Raw genomic sequence first — 10,666 nt, forward strand, 5'->3', positions numbered from 1 at the left:
GGATGTTAGTTTGCCCTGTGCCTGTTTCGTTGATCGCTATTGGTGCGCATTTGTGTGTCAACGTAGGAATAAACTCTGTATTCTGTGATTAACCTCCTGCGCCTGCCTCCTTCCACCACACTCATCACAGTCATTCTAGTTATGTGAGAGATACAGGCGTGCTTCTCACACAGCCACCGTCACGCGTCGGCCACGCGTTTGGCTCCAACATATACTATACCCACATACTCTAGTGTAGCTGTGGGGCTTACAAGTCTGAATTTCTTACAGCCTAATTTTCAAGACATCAATGTACAGCAACATTTTTAGGTGTCACTGCAGAACACCCTCCATATGCATATGAACACATACTCAGAGGTGGGGCTTACAAGACTCACATTTCATATACTCAGAGGTGGGGCTTACAAGACTCACATTTCATATACTCAGAGGTGGGGCTTACAAGACTCACATTTCATATACTCAGAGGTGTTGCTTACAATACTCACATTTCATATACTTTTCAAGACATCACTGTAGGACAAACATTTGATTTGATATCAGAATATACTTCAAATAAAACAAAATCAATGTATGCTACAGCAGAACACATATTATAGTATATAGGCCTCCTGCCTATCTGATAATATGAAGCGCATATTCAGATTAACTTCACAGGACAGAAGAAATTTGTAAAGTTTTCCAGAACCTTCCACAACACGGCCATTTCCTGGTGCGTCTTCTCCTCCCTATCTCTTGTTTTGCTCCTGGTGTCTGTGACACAAATGGGTCCTTTAGCAATCCATGACCTCACATAGGGGACTGGGTTGAATTTGGTCAGGGGTGGGCCAACAAGGTTCAGAAAGAGTAGCCCTGATATGGTGGAGGTATGCAGAGAGGCGCGGGTTGAGGTGCAAATCAGATTCATTTGAGAAAATCCCTGCTGGCCTTCTGCACTGGAGATGGGGATGGTGCTGACCTCCATCAACATCTCTTTAAGTCCATCTGGAGATGGGGATGGTGCTGACCTCCATCAACATCTCTTTAAGTCCATCTGGAGATGGGGATGGTGCTGACCACCATCAACATCTCTTTAAGTCCATCTGGAGATGAGGATGGTGCTGACCTCCATCAACATCTCTTTAAGTCCATCTGGAGATGGGGATGGTGCTGACCTCCATCAACATCTCTTTAAGTCCATCTGGAGATGGGGATGGTGCTGACCACCATCAACATCTCTTTAAGTCCATCTGGAGATGAGGATGGTGCTGACCTCCATCAACATCTCTTTAAGTCCATCTGGAGATGGGGATGGTGCTGACCTCCATCAACATCTCTTTAAGTCCATCTGGAGATGGGGATGGTTCTGACCTCCATCAACATCTCTTTAAGTCCATCTGGAGATGGGGATGGTGCTGACCTCCATCAACATCTCTTTAAGTCCATCTGGAGATGGGGATGGTGCTGACCTCCATCAACATCTCTTTAAGTCCATCTGGAGATGGGGATGGTGCTGACCTCCATCAACATCTCTTTAAGTCCATCTGGAGATGGGGATGGTGCTGACCTCCATCAACATCTCTTTGTCCATCTGGAAAGTCTCCTTTATCATTACCATCAGTGTCCCTGTACTGCCTGTAGGCCCGTATGACCGTACGTGGACTGCCAATGCCAAACCTCTGGCAGAGAGATTCTATCACTGTTTCTCCATTCAGTTCTCCTGCATCCTCTGGCCAGTATTGAGCATAAAGCACCTTCAGCTCCTCTATGAACTGGCTGTATCCTGTATTGTCCACTGGTGACTGCCCTGTGTGCAGTAATAACACCCTCACTTCCCTGGTGACTGCCCTGTGTGCAGTAATAACACCCTCACTTCCCTGGTGACTGCCCTGTGTGCAGTAATAACACCCTCACTTCCCTGGTGACTGCCCTGTGTGCAGTAATAACACCCTCACTTCCCTGGTGACTGCCCTGTGTGCAGTAATAACACCCTCACTTCCCTGGTGACTGCCCTGTGTGCAGTAATAACACCCTCACTTCCCTGGTGACTGCCCTGTGTGCAGTAATAACACCATCACTTCCCTGGTGACTGCCCTGTGTGCAGTAATAACACCCTCACTTCCCTGGTGACTGCCCTGTGTGCAGTTATAACACCCTCACTTCCCTGGTGACTGCCTTGTGTGCAGTAATAACACCCTCACTTCCCTGGTGACTGCCCTGTGTGTCTCTCTTCTGGAGCTCGAGTGACAATTCAGATAGTTGTTGAAGTGCATGACACATAAGACCTAGATTGTTAACAAACACATGCGAGGATATCCCCATGGCAAGGCCACTATAGCTGTGATGGTCACGCCGTCGCGGGAGGCATCCTCAGCTGCTGTGGTGAAGTTGTAGTGTCGAGTCAATGTTGCTAATTATTGCTCTGAAACAAAGGAGTCCGCTTATACTGAGCTTTGATCATAAGTTTTATTTATATCACAAGATTTCAGCATAAGTTTACAGATGTATATAGCATCCGGAGAACAGAGTCCCAAAAGAATAAGTCTGTTCTGATCTTCTTTGTTCAAACGCAGTGTCACGACCCGGTGCGAGAAACAGTCACTAATAATTGTCAGAACCCAGAAGATGAGGCAGACACAGCAGTACTAGAGATGGTGGTTTAATAAAGAACAAAATCTTCAGGCAAAGAAACTAAATCCACAATGTCCAAAAATAAAGCCAAGAGGCACAAAGAGGAAAACCTCCAAAAAACAAAGAAACTCCACAAAGTGGTAAAAATCCCACCAGAGAAATATCCATATAACACAAGGCTTGGGCTGGGGCTGGGTGCTAACTTACAAACACTGAGCAAGGAACTGAGGAACACACAGGGTTTAAATACTAACATGGGAATGACCTACAGGTGCAAACAATAATTAGATCAAGAAAAAACAAAAGGTACAAAAAAGGTGCAATGGGGACATCTAGTGACCAAAACCCGAACAGTCATGGCCAAAACCTGACAGAATCCCCCTCCTAGGAACGGCTCCTGACGTTCCTACCAGCCTTCTCAGGGTGGAGGGCCCTGAACTGACGAATGAGGTCAGGGTCCAGTATGTCCTTGGCAGGAACCCAGGAGCGCTCCTCGGGACCGTAGCCTTCCCAGTCCACCAGATACTGCCAGGACCGCTGCACCCGGCGGGAATCCAGTATCCGGTGGACGGTATAAGCCGACTGGCCACCGATGACACGGGGCGGAGGGGGAGGTCTGCCTGCCGGAATAAGGGGAGAAAAAACAACAGGTTTTAATAAAGAAATGTGAAATGTTGGATTGATCTTAAGGGATCTGGGTAAGTGCAGGCGAAAAGTAACGGGATTGACTCTCCTGGCAATCTTAAAGGGACCGATGAACCTCTGGGACAGCTTGCGAGACTCCACCCGTAGCGGTAGGTTCTTAGTTGAGAGCCATACTCTCTGGCCGGGGTACAGGGTAGGACCGGGACGGCGACCTCTGTTGGCTTGTCGTTGGTACTGCTGAGAGGAACGCAGAAGATTAAGACGTGCCTTCTTCCACGTAAGCCGACAGCGTCTGATGAACCTCGAGGCTGAAGGCACTCTGACTTCTGCCTCCTGGTCCGGGAACAATAGAGGTGCATAGCCAAACTGACACTCATGCGGGGACATACCAGTGGAGGAGGAGCACAAGGTGTTGTGCGCGTACTCGGCCCAAACAATGAAGGATGACCAAGTGGACGGGTTGTTGGAAACCATGCATCTGAGGGTGGTTTCCAGCTCCTGATTCATCCTCTCAGTTTGGCCATTGGACTCCGGATGGTACCCGGAAGATAAACTGGCCGTGGCCCCTATGAGTTGGCAGAAGGCCTTCCAAAACCTTGAGGCGAACTGGGGACCTCTGTCGGAAACCATATCTTGCGGGATCCCAAAGACTCGGAACACATGGTTAATCACCAACTCAGCTGTTTCCTTGGCAGAAGGTAATTTGGTCAAAGGAACAAACCTGGCCGCCTTAGAAAACCTGTCGATGATGACTAGGATCGTAGTATTACCATGGGACGGAGGAAGGCCAGTAATAAAGTCCAATGAGATATGGGACCAGGGTCGGTGGGGAATAGATAGAGGGTGAAGGAGTCCTTGAGGGCGAAGGTGAGAAGATTTGCCCTGGCAGCACACGGAACAGGCCTTGATGAAAGTGGCAACGTCTTCCTTCATGGTGGGCCACCAGAACTTACGCTGGATGAACTCCAAGGTGCGGCCTACGCCCGGGTGACAGGTGAGGCGAGAGGAGTGCCCCCACCGAAGGACTTGGGACCTTGCTGCCTTGGGAACAAACAACCGATTAGCAGGACCTCCACCAGGGCCCGGTTCGATGGCTTGAGCTTGTTTCACGGTATCCTCCACTTGCCACGAGATCGGAGCCACGATCTTAGCGGCCGGAAGGACAGTCATGTCAGTATCTTCTCGAATGGCAGGAGAGTAGATTCGTGACAAGGCGTCCGGTTTGAGATTCTTCGACCCGGGTCTATAGGTGAGGATAAACTGAAATCGGCTGAAGAAAAGAGACCATCGAGCTTGTCTGGCGTTCAACCGCTTCGCCTGCTGGATATACTCCAGATTCTTGTGGTCCGTAAGCACTTGAAACGGTTGAGAAGCCCCCTCGAGCCAGTGTCTCCATTCCTTCAATGCCATCTTAACCGCTAGGAGTTCACGGTCCCCCACATCGTAATTCCTCTCGGCCGGGGTAAGCCGGTGAGAGAAGAAGGCGCAAGGATGAAGCTTCTTGTCTTCACCCCTCTGAGACAGGACAGCTCCAACCCCAACCTCTGATGCGTCTACCTCCACCACAAAAGGTTCCTCCGCCGTTGGTAGTGTCAGGATGGGAGCAGAGAGGATGCGCTGCTTGAGTCCTTGGAAGGCCGTCTCAGCTTCTCTTCCCCACAGAAACCTTGTGTTGCCACCCTTGGTTACCGCCGAGAGAGGGGCTGCCACCGAGCTGAAGTTCTTGATGAACTTGCGGTAAAAGTTGGTGAAGCCCAGGAAACGTTGAACTTCCTTAACGGACTTGGGGGTGGGCCAATCCGCTACCGCCTCTACCTTCTTGGGGTCCATCTGGACTCGTCCGGGTTCCACTATAAATCCCAGGAATTGTACTCGAGAGGAATGGAATTCAAACTTCTCCGGCTTAACGTACAAATGGCTGTCTAGGAGGCGTTTGAGCACTTGTCTGACATGCTTAGTGTGTTCTTGAAGGGAGCTCGAAAAGATGAGGATGTCATCCAAGTACACAAACACGAAGATGTTAAGCATATCCCTAAGCACATCGTTTATGAGCGCTTGGAACACAGCCGGAGCGTTGGTCAGGCCGAAGGGCATCACCGAGTATTCGTAGTGACCAGTAGGCGTGTTGAAAGCGGTCTTCCACTCGTCCCCGGGTTTGATCCGCACAAGATGGTATGCGTTCCGCAGGTCAAGCTTAGTGAAGACAACTGCTTCCTGGAGCAGCTCAAAGGCTGTGGCCATAAGAGGTAGCGGGTAGCGGTTACGGACGGTTATGGCATTGAGTCCCCGGTAGTCGATGCAAGGTCGTAATCCGCCGTCTTGCTTGGCCACAAAGAAAAACCCTGCTCCCGCCGGCGAGGTAGATGGACGCATGAGGCCTGCTGTCAGAGCGTCCTTGATGTAGGTATCCATAGCAGCTCGTTCGGGAGGAGAAAGGGAAAAGATCCGACCCCTGGGAGGGCAGGTCCCCGGCAACAGGTCGATGGTGCAATCGTAAGGTCTATGGGGTGGTAGTTTGGTGGCCCTCTGTTTGCTAAATACCAGTTTGAGGTCATGGTAACACTTGGGAACTCGGGACAAGTCGATGGATTCTAGAGACTCGGAAGGAGAACTCTGGGAACTCGGGAAGATACAAGTGGCTTGGCACGTGGGACCCCACTGCTTGATAGTGCCCACAGACCAGTCGATGTGAGGGTTATGGCTGTGAAGCCAGGGATAGCCAAGGACGAGAGGAAACTCGGAACAGGCGATCAGATGAAAGTTCATCACTTCCTTGTGTTGGGAAACTGAAAGTCGTAAGGGGGTAGTGGCACGAGTGACAAGTCCAGATCCCAAAGGACTTCTATCCAACGTAGTAACCCTTATGGGGTCACTTAGAGGTTCAGAAGGAACGCCATTCTCCTTCGCCCAGATCCCATCCATGAAGTTACCTGCGGCTCCAGAGTCTACCAAGGCTTGAAGAGAAACCTCGTGGTCGTCCCAGGAAAGGGTAACAGGAATGAGCAGGCGGGAGTTGGATAGATGGGAGGAGGTTATGTTTCCCGTTACAGTCCTCCCAGGCCTGCACGGGAGAGTGCGTTTCCCTGGAGCCCGGGACACGTGGAGCGGAAATGGCCCGGTTTGCCGCAATATAGACAGCATCGCTCCCTCATTCGGCGGTCTCTCTCAGCCTGGGAGATGCGTCCAACCTGCATGGGTTCTGGTGGAGCCAGCGAGGATAAAGGTGGAGACTCGGAGTTGGAACCGATAGGAACTAGGGTGAGCGGTCTATGGTTTTGTTCTCTCTCTCTCAGACGCTGGTCTATGCGTGAAGCCAACTTGATAAGGGACTCGAGGTTGTCCGGTGGTTCCCGAGTGGCCAGTTCATCTTGGATGGTGTCAGAAAGACCCTTCAAAAAACACACTGTGAGCGCCTCGTCGTTCCAGCCACTTGCTGCTGCCACAGTGCGGAACTGGATGGCATAGTCCGTCACGCTGCGCCGACCTTGGCGGAGAGTCAGGAGCTGTTTGGCTGAGTCAGGGCCGTTGGTAGGACCTTGAAACACTCGCTTGAATTCTTCAGCAAAGGTAGAGTAGCTGGCACAGCAGGGACTTTGGGCATCCCACACAGCAGTAGCCCAGGCTAGAGCCTTTTCCGACAGCAGGGTGATGATATATGCTATCTTGGACCGGTCGGTGGGAAACGACGATGGTTGCAGCTCAAAGGAGAGAGAACATTGGGTGAAAAACCCCTTACAAACACTTGGGTCCCCTGAGAACCGTTGAGGAGGCGGCAGACGAGGTTCCGCCAGGGGATTAACTGCCAGGAGCCCTTGAATCGGATGAACTGGAGCAGAAGCGGTTGCCGGGGAAAGTCGATCCGAAATCTGCTTTATGGAAGTCAGCATCTCTGACAGAAGTTGAGAATGTCTAGCCATTAAGGCCTCTTGCTGAACCAGAGCAGCTTCGTGGCGTTGGACAGTCCCCTCATGGTGGGACAGCATGGAAAAAAAATCCTGGGTACTGGCTGCCTCTGGGTTCATAATAATGGCTCAGTGTTTCTGTCACGACCCGGTGCGAGAAACAGTCACTAATAATTGTCAGAACCCAGAAGATGAGGCAGACACAGCAGTACTAGAGATGGTGGTTTAATAAAGAACAAAATCTTCAGGCAAAGAAACTAAATCCACAATGTCCAAAAATAAAGCCAAGAGGCACAAAGAGGAAAACCTCCAAAAAACAAAGAAACTCCACAAAGTGGTAAAAATCCCACCAGAGAAATATCCATATAACACAAGGCTTGGGCTGGGGCTGGGTGCTAACTTACAAACACTGAGCAAGGAACTGAGGAACACACAGGGTTTAAATACTAACAAGGGAATGACCTACAGGTGCAAACAATAATTAGATCAAGAAAAAACAAAAGGTACAAAAAAGGTGCAATGGGGACATCTAGTGACCAAAACCCGAACAGTCATGGCCAAAACCTGACACCCAGTACTTATAATCTTTCCCAAAATATGGGGGGTTCCCCATACTGACCAATCCCCTGTCTACAACACACAGACTCCCTCTGTTCTATGGGGTGTCCCTCTAAAACGGCTCCCTCTGAAACTGAATAAACATCCTCTCAGGTTCCACTTGAAAACATTAGCAAAGTCATAATTCATCATACACTACAAAGTGCTTGTGAAGAGCCGGGTAATTTCTCATTTTTTGGGCCATTGTTTGGGCATGTTCAAAACCCTTTATTCTGAGGGCTCTTTGTTGCTTTTTTACCTCTGAGGCAGAACATGTTACTGTACATTCCACCCACTCCTTTGCTAGTTTCAACCCTCCAGTCTTTTCCGGGCCCAAGCTCCCTACCTTTTTGCATGTTGTACAGCCCAGCTTTGAATTTTGCATAAATTTGCTTGGTCTTGAACTGAGCCTCTGTCCAAATTGCACCTGCTCCGGGCACTGCCCCCCCCTGTCTGAAATCAGTGGGGAAGGATCAACGCACTTTTACATGATGGTTTTTCTAGGAGTTGGGAGAAATAACCAGGAGGCAACTTTATCATTTTTAAAATGTTTATAGTGCAAACAGTGAACAAATTGTATAAATAATGCCGCGTGAGGTACCGGAGCCGGGCAAATAGGTGCTGGAACAAATGAGGTCAAATCTGAGAGGTGCCAGATCCGGCTCAAATTAAGCACGGGAACCCAGGTCTGGAGTGTATGACGTTGGTGTATTGGTACTGAATATACCAGAGATGGAGACAAGACTGATTGGAACAGAACCAGTGAGACCCAGACCAAGACTCAACCACTAGAGACCTCTAGACCCATGTGTCCAACCTGTAAGGAGACCTAGACCAGTTTAAATGTGTCTCACCTGTAAGGAGACCTAGACCAGTTTAAATGTGTCTCACCTGTAAGGAGACCTAGACCAGTTTAAATGTGTCTCACCTGTAAGGAGACCAAGACCAGTTTAAATGTGTCCAACCTGTAAGGAGACCTAGACCAGTTTAAATGTGTCTCACCTGTAAGGAGACCTAGACCAGTTTAAATGTGTCTCACATGTAAGGAGACCTAGACCAGTTTAAATGTGTCCAACCTGTAAGGAGACCTAGACCAGTTTAAATGTGTCTCACCTGTAAGGAGACCTAGACCAGTTTAAATGTGTCTCACCTGTAAGGAGACCTAGACCAGTTTAAATGTGTCTCACCTGTAAGGAGACCAAGACCAGTTTAAATGTGGACAAATGAGCCCCAGAGTGTGAACATTAATGCTAGTGTGATGATGATGCTGTCAGTACAGCATAGTGTGGTGAGTTTCAGAGTTGGTCATTAGTCCTCATAGGGGATGGTTTCATTCTATGGAGTAGCAGTGGTCTTCATGACATTGTGCATATTTTAGATCAAATCCATTGAAGTCAACTGCACAAACTCACTAATCTACAAATCCACTTGCATCTGAAATATTGACTCACTAAGTGGTCCAGATCAGTGATTCTGCGCCTCTCCTTGATCAGACTGATCCCCTCCAACACACTGATGACGGTTTGTCACTATAGAACTGAGTCAAGCCAAGCTGGGCCAAACTGGGCTGGCTAACACTACAGAGCTGAGTCAAGCAGGGCCAAACTGGGCTGGCTAACACTACAGAGCTGAGTCAAGCCAAGCAGGGCCAAACTGGGCTGGCTAACACTACAGAGCTGAGTCAAGCCAAGTTCTGGAACCATCCTTGAAAGGACAATGTGTAAAGAAAATATCCCAGCCAGTCCAGTCCAGTTGTGGTCAGCTCTGTTGTGTGAATCTTGGTTCTCCATACCTCTAAATGCCATCTTTCTAGATGGTGCCATTTTCAAATAAAATAAAATAAAATGTAATTACATTTGTCACATGCACCGAATACAAAAAGTGTAGACCTTACCGTGAAATGCTTACTTCCAAACCCTTAACCAACAATGCTGTTCAAGAAATAGAGTTAAGAAAATATTTACGAAATAAACTAAATTTAAAAAACAAATCAAATCAAAAAGTAACACAATAAAATGACATAACAATAATGAGGCTATATACAGGGGGTCATTCTAGAGTTGGAGTAGCTCTGCCAGTCAATGTGTGGGGGTACAGGTTAGTTGAGGTCATTTGTAAAGTGACTATGCATAGATAAACAGCAAGTAGCAGCGGTGTAAAATCAAAAAGGGGGGGTCAATGTAAATAGTCCGGGGGGCCATTTCATTAATTCTTCCCCCATTCGTTTGGGATTGAGACCTGCAGTCACCTTGATTTAAGACCACTTTTGAGAAGTGTTCCACAGGCAGTAAATCTATTGTAGAATAGATGTAACCTGGATCCATTTCATTCTATTAACATGGCTTGTGTGTGTTATAGCAGTAATGGGGTTAAACTGATATTAAAATGACAACTCCATAGGTGGGTACCAGGTCAGGGGAGTTCATCTCTGCTCCCAGCATCCCTGGGACAGTACTGATCAACATAGCTGACCTGATGCAGAGGTGGACCAGTGATGTTTTCCTCTCAGTGGTGAGACTTGTCCTTCCATTTGACACATTGTTACCTCATAAGATCATACAAGATGTTACAGGCTTATTGCATGTGGAAACAGACCTGCATTCAAATACTATTTAAAATAATTTTGAATACTTAATAAGCAGTGCTTGATTGAGTTTGCCTGTTGTAATGGAACCAATAGAAAAGTCCTAAAAGTACAAACATCAAAAACGTTTCTCGTTCAGTTAGTCCCTCCCTGTTTCAGCTAATTATCTTCAGTTTGGTGCCTAGTGAATACGACTCAGGTCTCTATGGAAACATCAATGTAAATTCACCTTAGGTTTTTACTCCTCACTTTCCCTTTCAGGTCCATAGGGTTTTGCTGCCCCCTGCTGGAGACTGGAGCACAAGGCAGTCCCTGGCTTTCTTTGGGC

Source organism: Coregonus lavaretus (assembly GCF_964263955.1).
Source record: "Coregonus lavaretus genome assembly, contig: HAP1_SCAFFOLD_2835, whole genome shotgun sequence".
Classification (NCBI taxonomy): domain Eukaryota; kingdom Metazoa; phylum Chordata; class Actinopteri; order Salmoniformes; family Salmonidae; genus Coregonus; species Coregonus lavaretus.